This window comes from Saccoglossus kowalevskii, chromosome 4 (assembly GCF_978046115.1).
Source record: "Saccoglossus kowalevskii chromosome 4, keSacKowa6.1, whole genome shotgun sequence".
Classification (NCBI taxonomy): domain Eukaryota; kingdom Metazoa; phylum Hemichordata; class Enteropneusta; family Harrimaniidae; genus Saccoglossus; species Saccoglossus kowalevskii.
Genome location: NC_140644.1, coordinates 33,004,239 through 33,020,178, shown reverse-complemented (window position 1 = coordinate 33,020,178; position 15,940 = coordinate 33,004,239).

The window sequence follows — 15,940 nt, the reverse complement described above, 5'->3', positions numbered from 1 at the left end:
CATGGTTGCTCATTATGACAACATGGTTGCTGATTATGACAACATGGTTGCTGATTATGACAACATGATTGCTGATTATGACAACATGATTGCTAGTTATGACAAGATGATTGCTGATTATGACAGCATGGTTGCTGATTATGACAACGTGGTTGCTGTTTATAACAACATGGTTGCTGATTATGACAGCATGGTTGCTGATTATGACAACATGAATGCTGATTAGGACAACATGATTGCTGATTATAACAACATGATTGCTGATTATGACAACATGGTTGAAGATTATGACAATATGATTGCTGATTGTGACAGCATAGTTGCTGATTATGACAACATGGTTGCTGATTATGACAGCATCGTTGCTGATTATGACAGCATGGTTGCTGATTATGACAACATGATTGCTGATTATGACAGCATGGTTGCTGATTATGACAATATGATTGCTGATTGTGACAGCAGTTGCTGATTATGACAACATGATTGCTGATTATGACAAGATGATTGCTGATTATGACAGCATGGTTGCTCATTATGACAACATGATTACTGATTATGACAACATGGTTGCTGATTATGACAACATGGTTGCTGATTATGACAACATGGTTGCTGATTATGACAACATGATTGCTGATTATGACAAGATGATTGCTGATTATGACAGCATGGTTGCTCATTATGACAACATGATTACTGATTATGACAACATGGTTGCTGATTATGACAACATGGTTGCTGATTATGACAACATGGTTGCTGATTATGACAAGATGATTGCTGATTATGACAACATGATTGCTAGTTATGACAAGATGATTGCTGATTATGACAACATGATTGCTGATTATGACAACATGGTTGAAGATTATGACAATATGATTGCTGATTGTGACAGCATAGTTGCTGATTATGACAACATGGTTGCTGATTATGACAGCATGGTTGCTGATTATGACAGCATGGTTGCTGATTATGACAACATGATTGCTGATTATGACAGCATGGTTGCTGATTATGACAATATGATTGCTGATTGTGACAGCATAGTTGCTGATTATGACAACATGGTTGCTGATTATGACAGCATGGTTGCTGATTATGACAGCATGGTTGCTGATTATGACAACATGATTGCTGATTATGACAAGATGATTGCTGATTATGACAGCATGGTTGCTCATTATGACAACATGATTACTGATTATGACAAGATGGTTGCTGATTATGACAACATGGTTGCTGATTATGACAACATGGTTGCTGATTATGACAAGATGATTGCTGATTATGACAACATGATTGCTAGTTATGACAAGATGATTGCTGATTATGACAGCATGGTTGCTGATTATAACAAGATGGATGCTGTTTATAACAACATGGTTGCTGGTTATGACAAGATGATTGCTGATTATGACAGCATGGTTGCTGATTATGACAACATGATTACTGATTATTACAACATGGGTGGTGATTATGACAACATGGTTGCGATTATGACAACATGAATGCTGATTAGGACAACATGATTGCTGATTAAGACAACATGATTGCTGATTATGACAACATGGTTGAAGATTATGACAATATGATTGCTGATTGTGACAGCATAGTTGCTGATTATGACAACATGGTTTCTGATTATGACAGCATGGTTGCTGATTATGACAGCATGGTTGCTGATTATGACAACATGATTGCTGATTATGACAGCATGATTGCTGATTATGACAATATGATTGCTCATTGTGACAGCATAGTTGCTGATTATGACAACATGGTTGCTGATTATGACAGCATGGTTGCTGATTATGACTACATGGTTGCTGATTATGACAAGATGATTGCTGATTATGACAACATGATTGTTAGTTATGACAAGATGATTGCTGATTATGACAGCATGGTTGCTGATTATGACAACATGGTTGCTGTTTATAACAACATGGTTGCGGTTATGACAAGATGATTGCTGATTATGACAGCATGGTTGCTGATTATGACAACATGATTACTGATTATGACAAGATGGTTGCTGATTATGACAACATGGTTGCTGATTATGACAACATGGTTGCTGATTATGACAAGATGATTGCTGATTATGACAACATGATTGCTAGTTATGACAAGATGATTGCTGATTATGACAGCATGGTTGCTGATTATAACAAGATGGATGCTGTTTATAACAACATGGTTGCTGGTTATGACAAGATGATTGCTGATTATGACAGCATGGTTGCTGATTATGACAACATGATTACTGATTATTACAACATGGGTGGTGATTATGACAACATGGTTGCGATTATGACAACATGAATGCTGATTAGGACAACATGATTGCTGAATAAGACAACATGATTGCTGATTATGACAACATGGTTGAAGATTATGACAATATGATTGCTGATTGTGACAGCATAGTTGCTGATTATGACAACATGGTTTCTGATTATGACAGCATGGTTGCTGATTATGACAGCATGGTTGCTGATTATGACAACATGATTGCTGATTATGACAGCATGATTGCTGATTATGACAATATGATTGCTGATTGTGACAGCATAGTTGCTGATTATGACAACATGGTTGCTGATTATGACAGCATGGTTGCTGATTATGACTACATGGTTGCTGATTATGACAAGATGATTGCTGATTATGACAACATGATTGTTAGTTATGACAAGATGATTGCTGATTATGACAGCATGGTTGCTGATTATGACAACATGGTTGCTGTTTATAACAACATGGTTGCGGTTATGACAAGATGATTGCTGATTATGACAGCATGGTTGCTGATTATGACAACATGATTACTGATTATGACAACATCGTTGGTGATTATGACAACATGGTTGCGATTATGACAACATGAATGCTGATTAGGACAACATGATTGCTGATTATGACAACATGATTGCTGATTATGACAACATGGTTGAAGATTATGACAATATGATTGCTGATTGTGACAACATGGTTGGTGATTATGACAACATTGTTGCGATTATGACAACATTAATGCTGATTAGGACAACATGATTGCTGATTATGACAACATGATTGCTGATTATGACAACATGGTTGAAGATTATGACAATATGATTGCTGATTGTGACAGCATAGTTGCTGATTATGACAACATGATTACTGATTATGACAGCATGGTTGCTGATTATGACAGCATGGTTGCTGATTATGACAACATGATTGCTGATTATGACAGCATGGTTGCTGATTATGACAAGATGATTGCTGATTATGACAACATGATTACTGATTATGACAACATGGTTGCTGATTATGACAACATGGTTGCTGATTATGACAACATGGTTGCTGATTATGACAAGATGATTGCTGATTATGACAACATGATTGTTAGTTATGACAAGATGATTGCTGATTATGACAGCATGGTTGCTGATTATGACAACATGGTTGCTGTTTATAACAACATGGTTGCTGGTTATGACAAGATGATTGGTGATTATGACAGCATGGTTGCTGATTATGAGAACATGATTGCTGATTATGAGAACATGATTGCTGATTATTACAACATGGTTGCGATTATGACAACATGATTGCTGATTATGACAACATGATTTCTAATTATGACAACATGGTTGAAGATTATGACAATATGATTGCTGATTGTGACAGCATAGTTGCTGATTATGACAACATGGTTGCTGATTATGACAGCATGGTTGCTGATTATGACAGCATGGTTGCTGATTATGACAACATGATTGCTGATTATGACAGCATGGTTGCTGATTATGACAAGATGATTGCTGATTATGACAGCATGGTTGTTAATTATGACAACATGATTACTGATTATGACAACATGGTTGCTGATTATGACAACATGGTTGCTGATTATGACAACATGGTTGCTGATTATGACAAGATGATTGCTGATTATGACAACATGATTGCTAGTTATGACAAGATGATTGCTGATTATGACAGCATGGTTGCTGATTATGACAACATGGTTGCTGATTATGACAACATGATTACTGATTATGACAACATGGTTGCTGATTATGACAACATGGTTGCTGATTATGACAACATGGTTGCTGATTATGACAACATGATTGGTGATTATGACAACATGATTGCTAGTTATGACAAGATGATTGCTGATTATGACAGCATGGTTGCTGATTATGACAACGTGGTTGCTGTTTATAACAACATGGTTGCTGATTATGACAGCATGGTTGCTGATTATGACAACATGGTTGCTGATTATGACAGCATGGTTGCTGATTATGACAGCATGGTTGCTGATTATGACAACATGATTGCTGATTATGACAGCATGGTTGCTGATTATGACAAGATGATTGCTGATTATGACAGCATGGTTGTTAATTATGACAACATGATTACTGATTATGACAACATGGTTGCTGATTATGACAACATGGTTGCTGATTATGACAACATGGTTGCTGATTATGACAAGATGATTGCTGATTATGACAACATGATTGCTAGTTATGACAAGATGATTGCTGATTATGACAGCATGGTTGCTGATTATGACAACATGGTTGCTGATTATGACAACATGATTACTGATTATGACAACATGATTGCTAGTTATGACAAGATGATTGCTGATTATGACAGCATGGTTGCTGATTATGACAATGTGGTTGCTGTTTATAACAACATGGTTGCTGATTATGACAGCATGGTTGCTGATTATGACAACATGAATGCTGATTAGGACAACATGATTGCTGATTATGACAACATGATTGCTGATTATGACAACATGGTTGAAGATTATGACAATATGATTGCTGATTGTGACAGCATAGTTGCTGATTATGACAACATGGTTGCTGATTATGACAGCATGGTTGCTGATTATGACAGCATGGTTGCTGATTATGACAACATGATTGCTGATTATGACAGCATGGTTGCTGATTATGACAATATGATTGCTGATTGTGACAGCATAGTTGCTGATTATGACAACATGGTTGCTGATTATGACAGCATGGTTGCTGATTATGACAGCATGGTTGCTGATTATGACAACATGATTGCTGATTATGACAAGATGATTGCTGATTATGACAGCATGGTTGCTCATTATGACAACATGATTACTGATTATGACAACATGGTTGCTGATTATGACAACATGGTTGCTGATTATGACAACATGGTTGCTGATTATGACAAGATGATTGCTGATTATGACAACATGATTGCTAGTTATGACAAGATGATTGCTGATTATGACAGCATGGTTGCTGATTATGACAACATGGTTGCTGATTATGACAACATGATTACTGATTATGACAACATGGTTGCTCATTTTGACAACATGGTTGCTGATTATGACAACATGGTTGCTGATTATGACAACATGATTGCTGATTATGACAACATGATTGCTAGTTATGACAAGATGATTGCTGATTATGACAGCATGGTTGCTGATTATGACAACGTGGTTGCTGTTTATAACAACATGGTTGCTGATTATGACAGCATGGTTGCTGATTATGACAACATGAATGCTGATTAGGACAACATGATTGCTGATTATAACAACATGATTGCTGATTATGACAACATGGTTGAAGATTATGACAATATGATTGCTGATTGTGACAGCATAGTTGCTGATTATGACAACATGGTTGCTGATTATGACAGCATCGTTGCTGATTATGACAGCATGGTTGCTGATTATGACAACATGATTGCTGATTATGACAGCATGGTTGCTGATTATGACAATATGATTGCTGATTGTGACAGCAGTTGCTGATTATGACAACATGATTGCTGAATATGACAAGATGATTGCTGATTATGACAGCATGGTTGCTCATTATGACAACATGATTACTGATTATGACAACATGGTTGTTGATTATGACAACATGGTTGCTGATTATGACAACATGGTTGCTGATTATGACAACATGATTGCTGATTATGACAAGATGATTGCTGATTATGACAGCATGGTTGCTCATTATGACAACATGATTACTGATTATGACAACATGGTTGCTGATTATGACAACATGGTTGCTGATTATGACAACATGGTTGCTGATTATGACAAGATGATTGCTGATTATGACAACATGATTGCTAGTTATGACAAGATGATTGCTGATTATGACAACATGGTTGCTGTTTATAACAACATGGTTGCTGTTTATAACAACATGGTTGCTGGTTATGACAAGATGATTGCTGATTATGACAGCATGGTTGCTGATTATGACAACATGATTACTGGTTATGACAACATGGTTGGTGATTATGACAACATGGTTGCGATTATGACAACATGGTTGCTGATTATGACAGCATGGTTGCTGATTATGACAGCATGGTTGCTGATTATGACAACATGGTTGCTGATTATGACAGCATGGTTGCTGATTATGACAACGTGGTTGCTGTTTATAACAACATGGTTGCTGATTATGACAGCATGGTTGCTGATTATGACAACATGAATGCTGATTAGGACAACATGATTGCTGATTATGACAACATGATTGCTGATTATGACAACATGGTTGAAGATTATGACAATATGATTACTGGTTATGACAACATGGTTGGTGATTATGACAACATGGTTGCGATTATGACAACATGGTTGCTGATTATGACAGCATGGTTGCTGATTATGACAGCATGGTTGCTGATTATGACAACATGGTTGCTGATTATGACAACATGATTACTGATTATGACAACATGGTTGCTGATTATGACAACATGGTTGCTGATTATGACAACATGGTTGCTGATTATGACAAGATGATTGCTGATTATGACAACCTGATTGCTAGTTATGACAAGATGATTGCTGATTATGACAGCATGGTTGCTGATTATGACAACGTGGTTGCTGTTTATAACAACATGGTTGCTGATTATGACAGCATGGTTGCTGATTATGACAACATGAATGCTGATTAGGACAACATGATTGCTGATTATGACAACATGATTGCTGATTATGACAACATGGTTGAAGATTATGACAATATGATTGCTGATTGTGACAGCATATTTGCTGATTATGACAACATGGTTGCTGATTATGACAGCATGGTTGCTGATTATGACAATATGATTGCTGATTGTGACAGCATAGTTGCTGATTATGACAACATGGTTGCTGATTATGACAGCATGGTTGCTGATTATGACAGCATGGTTGCTGATTATGACAACATGATTGCTGATTATGACAAGATGATTGCTGATTATGACAGCATGGTTGCTCATTATGACAACATGATTACTGATTATGACAACATGGTTGCTGATTATGACAACATGGTTGCTGATTATGACAACATGGTTGCTGATTATGACAAGATGATTGCTGATTATGACAACATGATTGGTAGTTATGACAAGATGATTGCTGATTATGACAAGATGGATGCTGTTTATAACAACATGGTTGCTGGTTATGACAAGATGATTGCTGATTATGACAGCATGGTTGCTGATTATGACAACATGATTACTGATTTTTACAACATGGGTGGTGATTATGACAACATGGTTGCGATTATGACAACATGAATGCTGATTAGGACAACATGATTGCTGATTAAGACAACATGATTGCTGATTATGACAACATGGTTGAAGATTATGACAATATGATTGCTGATTGTGACAGCATAGTTGCTGATTATGACAACATGGTTTCTGATTATGACAGCATGGTTGCTGATTATGACAGCATGGTTGCTGATTATGACAACATGATTGCTGATTATGACAGCATGATTGCTGATTATGACAATATGATTGCTGATTGTGACAGCATAGTTGCTGATTATGACAACATGGTTGCTGATTATGACATGATGGTTGCTGATTATGACTACATGGTTGCTGATTATGACAAGATGATTGCTGATTATGACAACATGATTGTTAGTTATGACAAGATGATTGCTGATTATGACAGCATGGTTGCTGACTATGACAACATGGTTGCTGTTTATAACAACATGGTTGCGGTTATGACAAGATGATTGCTGATTATGACAGCATGGTTGCTGATTATGACAACATGATTACTGATTATGACAACATGGTTGGTGATTATGACAACATGGTTGCGATTATGACAACATGAATGCTGATTAGGACAACATGATTGCTGATTATGACAACATGATTGCTGATTATGACAACATGGTTGAAGATTATGACAATATGATTGCTGACTGTGACAACATGGTTGGTGATTATGACAACATGGTTGCGATTATGACAACATTAATGCTGATTAGGACAACATGATTGCTGATTATGACAACATGATTGCTGATTATGACAACATGGTTGAAGATTATGACAATATGATTGCTGATTGTGACAGCATAGTTGCTGATTATGACAACATGATTACTGATTATGACAACATGGTTGCTGATTATGACAACATGGTTGCTGATTATGACAACATGGTTGCTGATTATGACAAGATGATTGCTGATTATGACAACATGATTGTTAGTTATGACAAGATGATTGCTGATTATGACAGCATGGTTGCTGATTATGACAACGTGGTTGCTGTTTATAACAACATGGTTGCTGGTTATGACAAGATGATTGCTGATTATGACAGCATGGTTGCTGATTATGAGAACATGATTGCTGATTATGAGAACATGATTGCTGATTATGACAACATGGTTGCGATTATGACAACATGAATGCTGATTAGGACAACATGATTGCTGATTATGACAACATGATTTCTAATTATGACAACATGGTTGAAGATTATGACAATATGATTGCTGATTGTGACAGCATAGTTGCTGATTATGACAACATGGTTGCTGATTATGACAGCATGGTTGCTGATTATGACAGCATGGTTGCTGATTATGACAACATGATTGCTGATTATGACAACATGGTTGCTGATTATGACAACATGGTTGCTGATTATGACAACATGATTGCTGATTATGACAACATGATTGATAGTTATGACAAGATGATTGCTGATTATGACAGCATGGTTGCTGATTATGACAACGTGGTTGCTGTTTATAACAACATGGTTGCTGATTATGACAGCATGGTTGCTGATTATGACAACATGAATGCTGATTAGGACAACATGATTGCTGATTATGACAACGTGATTGCTGATTATGACAACATGGTTGAAGATTATGACAATATGATTGCTGATTGTGACAGCATAGTTGCTGATTATGACAACATCGTTGCTGATTATGACAGCATGGTTGCTGATTATGACAGCATGGTTGCTGATTACGACAACATGATTGCTGATTATGACAGCATGGTTGCTGATTATGACAATATGATTGCTGATTGTGACAGCATAGTTGCTGATTATGACAACATGGTTGCTGATTATGACAGCATGGTTGCTAATTATGACAGCATGGTTGCTGATTATGACAACATGATTGCTGATTATGACAGCATGGTTGCTGATTATGACAACATGATTACTGATTATGACAACATGGTTGGTGATTATGACAACATGATTGCTGATTAGGACAACATGATTGCTGATTATGACAACATGATTGCTGTTTATGACAACATCGTTGAAGATTATGACAAAATGATTGCTGATTGTGACAGCATAGTTGCTGATTATGACAACATGGTTTCTGATTATGACAGCATGGTTGCTGAATATGACAGCATGGTTGCTGATTATGACAACATGATTGCTGATTATGACAGCATGATTGCTGATTATGACAATATGATTGCTGATTGTGACAGCATAGTTGCTGATTATGACTACATGGTTGCTGATTATGACAGCATGGTTGCTGATTATGACAACATGGTTGCTGATTTTGACAAGATGATTGCTGATTATGACAACATGATTGTTAGTTATGACAAGATGATTGCTGATTATGACAGCATGGTTGCTGATTATGACAACATGGTTGCTGTTTATAACAACATGGTTGCTGGTTATGACAAGATGATTGCTGATTATGACAGCATGGTTGCTGATTATGACAACATGATTACTGATTATGACAACATTGTTGGTGATTATGACAACATGGTTGCGATTATGACAACATGAATGCTGATTAGGACAACATGATTGCTGATTATGACAACATGATTGCTGATTATGACAACATGGTTGAAGATTATGACAATATGATTGCTGATTGTGACAGCATAGTTGCTGATTATGACAACATGGTTTCTGATTATGACAGCATGGTTGCTGATTATGACAGCATGGTTGCTGATTATGACAACATGATTGCTGATTATGACAGCATGATTGCTGATTATGACAATATGATTGCTGATTGTGACAGCATAGTTGCTGATTATGACAACATGGTTGCTGATTATGACAGCATGGTTGCTGATTATGACAGCATGGTTGCTGATTATGACAACATGATTGCTGATTATGACAGCATGGTTGCTGATTATGACAACATGGTTTCTGATTATGACAGCATGGTTGCTGATTATGACAGCATGGTTGCTGATTATGACAACATGATTGCTGATTATGACAGCATGATTGCTGATTATGACAATATGATTGCTGATTGTGACAGCATAGTTGCTGATTATGACAACATGGTTGCTGATTATGACAGCATGGTTGCTGATTATGACAGCATGGTTGCTGATTATGACAACATGATTGCTGATTATGACAGCATGGTTGCTGATTATGACAAGATGATTGCTGATTATGACAGCATGGTTGCTGATTATGACAACATGATTACTGATTATGACAACATGGTTGCTGATTATGACAACAAGGTTGCTGATTAGGACAACATGGTTGCTGATTATGACAAGATGATTGCTGATTATGACAACATGATTGTTAGTTATGACAAGATGATTGCTGATTATGACAGGATGGTTGCTGATTATGACAACATGGTTGCTGTTTATAACAACATGGTTGCTGGTTATGACAAGATGATTGCTGATTATGACAGCATGGTTGCTGATTATGAGAACATGATTGCTGATTATGAGAACATGATTGCTGATTATGACAACATGGTTGCGATTATGACAACATGAATGCTGATTAGGACAACATGATTGCTGATTATGACAACATGATTTCTAATTATGACAACATGGTTGAAGATTATGACAATATGATTGCTGATTGTGACAGCATAGTTGCTGATTATGACAACATGGTTGCTGATTATGACAGCATGGTTGCTGATTATGACAGCATGGTTGCTGATTATGACAACATGATTGCTGATTATGACAGCATGATTGCTGATTATGACAAGATGATTGCTGACTATGACAACATGGTTGCTAATTATGACAACATGATTACTGATTATGACAACATGGTTGCTGATTATGACAACATGGTTGCTGATTATGACAACATGGTTGCTGATTATGACAAGATGATTGCTGATTATGACAACATGATTGCTAGTTATGACAAGATGATTGCTGATTATGACAGCATGGTTGCTGATTATGACAACATGGTTGCTGTTTATAACAACATGGTTGCTGGTTATGACAAGATGATTGCTGATTATGACAGCATGGTTGCTGATTATGAGAACATGATTGCTGATTATGAGAACATGATTGCTGATTATGACAACATGATTGCTGATTATGACAACATGGTTGGGATTATGACAACATGATTGCTGATTAGGACAACATGATTGCTGATTATGACAACATGATTGCTGATTATGACAACATGGTTGAAGATTATGAGAATATGATTGCTGATTGTGACAGCATAGTTGCTGATTATGACAACATGGTTGCTGATTATGACAGCATGGTTGCTGATTATGACAACATGATTGCTGATTATAACAACAATCTCGTGTAAGACCGACGTGTTACTAGTAATCTCATGTGAGACTTACGTGTTGCTAGTAATCTCATGTGAGACTGACGTTTAACTAGTAATCTAATGTAAAACTGACGTGTTATTAATAATCTCATGTAAGACCGACGTGTTATTAGTAATCTCATGTGAGACTGACGTGTTACTAGTAATCCCATGTAAGACTGACGTATTACTAGTAATCTCATGTGAGACTGACGTGTTACTAGTAATCTCATGTGAGACTTACGTGTTACTAGTAATCTAATGTGAGACTGACGTTTTACTAGTAATCTACTGTAAGACTGACGTGTTATTAGTAAGCTCATGTAAGACCGACGTGTTACTAGTAATCTCATATAAGATTGACGTATTACTAGTAATCTTATGTAAGACGGACGTGTTGCTAGTAATCTCATGTAAAACTGACGTGTTACTAGTAATCTCATGTAAAACTGGCATGGTATTAGTAATCTCATGTAAAACTGACGTGTTATTAGTAATCTCATGTAAAACTGACGTGTTACTTGTAATCTCGTGTAAGACTGACGTGTGACTAGTAATCTTATGTAAGACTGACGTGTTACTAGTAATCTAATGTCAAACTGACGTGTTATTAATAATCTCATGTAAGACCGACGTGTTATTAGTAATCTCATGTATGACTGACGTGTTACTAGTAATCTCATGTAAGACGGACGTGTTATTAGTAATCTCATGTAAGACTGACGTGTTACTCGTAATCTTATGTAAGACTGACGTGTTATTAGTAATCTCATGTAAGACTGACGTGTTACTCGTAATCTTATGTAAGACTGACGTGTTATTAGTAATCTCATGTAAGACTGACGTGTTACTTATAATCTCATGTATGACTGACGTGTTACTAATTCTCTTGTAAGACTGACGTGTTACTAGTAATCTCATGTAAGACTGACGTGTTACTAGTAATCTCATGTAAGACTGACGTGTTATTAGTAGTCTCATGTAAGAGTGGCGTGTTACTAGTAATCTCTTGTAAGACTGACGTGTTACTAGTAATCTAATGTAAAACTGACGTGTTATTAGTAATCTCATGTGAGACTTACGTGTTATTAGTAATCTCATGTAAGAATGACGTGTTACTCGTAATCTTATGTAAGACTGACGTGTTATTAGTAATCTCATGTAAGACTGACGTGTTACTCGTAATCTCATGTACGACTGACGTATTACTCGTAATCTCATGTAAGACGAAACGTGTTACTAGTAATCCCATGTAAGACTGACGTATTATTAGTAATCTCGTGTAGGACTGACGTGTTACTAGTAATCTCATGTAAGACCGACGTGTTATTAGTAATTTCATGTAAGACTGACGTGTTATTAGTAATCTCCCGTGAAATTGACGTGTTATTAGTAGTCTCATGTAAGACTGACGTGTTACTAGTAATCCCATTTAAGACTGGCGTGTTATTAGTAATCTCATGTAAGACTGACGTGTTACTAGTAATCCCGTGTAAGACTGACGTATTATTAGTAATCTCATGTAAGACTGACGTGTTACTAGTAATCCCATGTAAGACCGACGTGTTATTAGTAATCTCATGTGAGACTGACGTGTTATTAGTAATCTCGTGTAAGACTGACGTGTGACTACTAATCTCATGTAAGACTGTCGTGTTATTAGTAATCTTATCTAAGACTGACGTGTTATTAGTAATCTCATGTAAGACTGACGTGTTACCAGTAATCACATGTAAGACTGACGTGTTACTAGTAATCTCGTGTAAGACTGACGTGTGACTACTAATCTTATGTAAGACTGACGTGTTACTAGTAATCTCATGTAAGACTGACGTGTGACTAGTAATCTTATCTAAGACTGTCGTGTTATTAGTAATCTTATCTAAGACTGACGTGTTATTAGTAATCTCATGTAAGACTGACGTGTTACTAGTAATCTCATGTAAGACTGACGTTTTACTAGTAATCTCATGTAAGACTGATGTGTTACTAGTAATATCATGTAAGACTGACGTGTTACCAGTAATCACATGTAAGACTGACGTGTTATTAGTAATCTCATGTAAGACTGACGTGTTACCAGTAATCACATGTAAGACTGACGTGTTATTAATAATCCCATGTAAGACTGACGTGTTATTAGTAATCTCATGTAAGACTAACGTGTTTCTTGTAATCTCATGTAATACTGACGTGTTACTAGTAATCTCATGTAAGACTGACGTGTAACCAGTAATCACATGTAAGACTGACGTGTTATTAGTAATCTCATGTAAGACTGATGTGTTACTAGTAATTTCATGTAAGACTGACGTGTTACCAGTAATCACATGTAAGACCGACGTGTTATTAGTAATCCCATGTAAGACTGTCATGTTATTAGTATTCTTATGTACGACTGACATGTTACTAGTAATCTCATGTAAGACTGACATGTTATTAGTAATCTCATGTAAGACTGAGTGTTACTAGTAATCTTTTCAAATCAACCGGACCAATGAAATAACGTATAACAAGTATGATAACATCAAATATTGTTATCACAATATCAAAACTATTTTGATTACAAGACGTAATGCGTTATATAATGACATGGAGTTGTAAATGTAATAAGTATATGACCGTTGTCGTACAATGCAACCTCCATTAAAATGTCGAAAGTCATTAATCTGAATTTATATCTCGCATGTGTTACCGTTTTATTCATAGCGTGTAGTGTCCTGGGATTGTTCTTTTTATTTTAAATATTTGATATATTCCACGATTAGTTACCATATTAATAAAATAGTTATAACACCGAATATTTTAAGGAATTATAATAATATATAATCATATAAACGGAATTAGAATGATGTGTTTGCGGTTTGCAGTGAATTATCGTACATCAAAACAGTTACATAGCGATGTAGACAACCATGAATAATCTAGTTCTATTTTAATATTTTTTTTTATTTTTGTGAACACATTCCGAAAATAATAATATGAGTTTATTACGAGAAAACTGCATCCGACCGCGTACTGTCTGAGTTAATTTTAAGAAATGCGATTCTATTCTCACTGCTCACTAATTATATCATAAAGTGATTGGACCGTGTTATTACCTAATGTCAGATGCATTAATATTTTCCGTTGATGGAAAGACCCTGAATGTCGTTTTATTGTCGGTTTATAACTCATTAAGTAACATCAAATCGGTTGACAATTTAAATTTGCAACATTGTGATGAAGGAATCGATAACATGATTGTCAGCATAAGAGTATTAATTCTTTCATGTCTGACACAAATCAATCCAAACATTGCAAATATATACATAATTATAACAGACTTGACTGAGTACCAGCAGTTCTTTCCTAATTCACGTGTTGAAAAAATAATTCTCTGAAGCTGACATCACCATATTATACTGATCGCCAGTAAACAAAACTGTCTTGACAACTGTGAACAGTGTGTAATATTAATTTGTTGAAACCGATGCAGATGTATCTAAAGGTATTGTCATAAAATCATACTACGAATCAAAGAACATCAGAAATTCCCTTCCTATGGCTTATCCTGAATATATAGATAGATTAGGAATCATTTTATCAATTAAAACGCTTTCAACTACTAGTTAGGTTTCATAATTTAAAATATAAACTTTATTTTCAGGTACACATATATGTAAACCTAAACTGAAAGTGGGTCTATATACAATTAATATAAAACACAATAGAGAATGACATTTACTGTGTAATTTTGTTAAATCCATTGACGTGAATTGTAGAAAATGTGGTGTATCACTTCTAGTGCATGCAATTATATGAGGTTATAACGAGGATACCTCAAAGTATGCACGAAGACAGTACAGCTGGAGTGTCGATGCGCGGCGTACTGTCCGAGTGCATACTTTGAGGTATTCTCGTAATAACCTGATTATTATACATCTTTTCCTTCCAAAGATACCTCATGGGAATGCCGAAATGCAAAATGTTTAG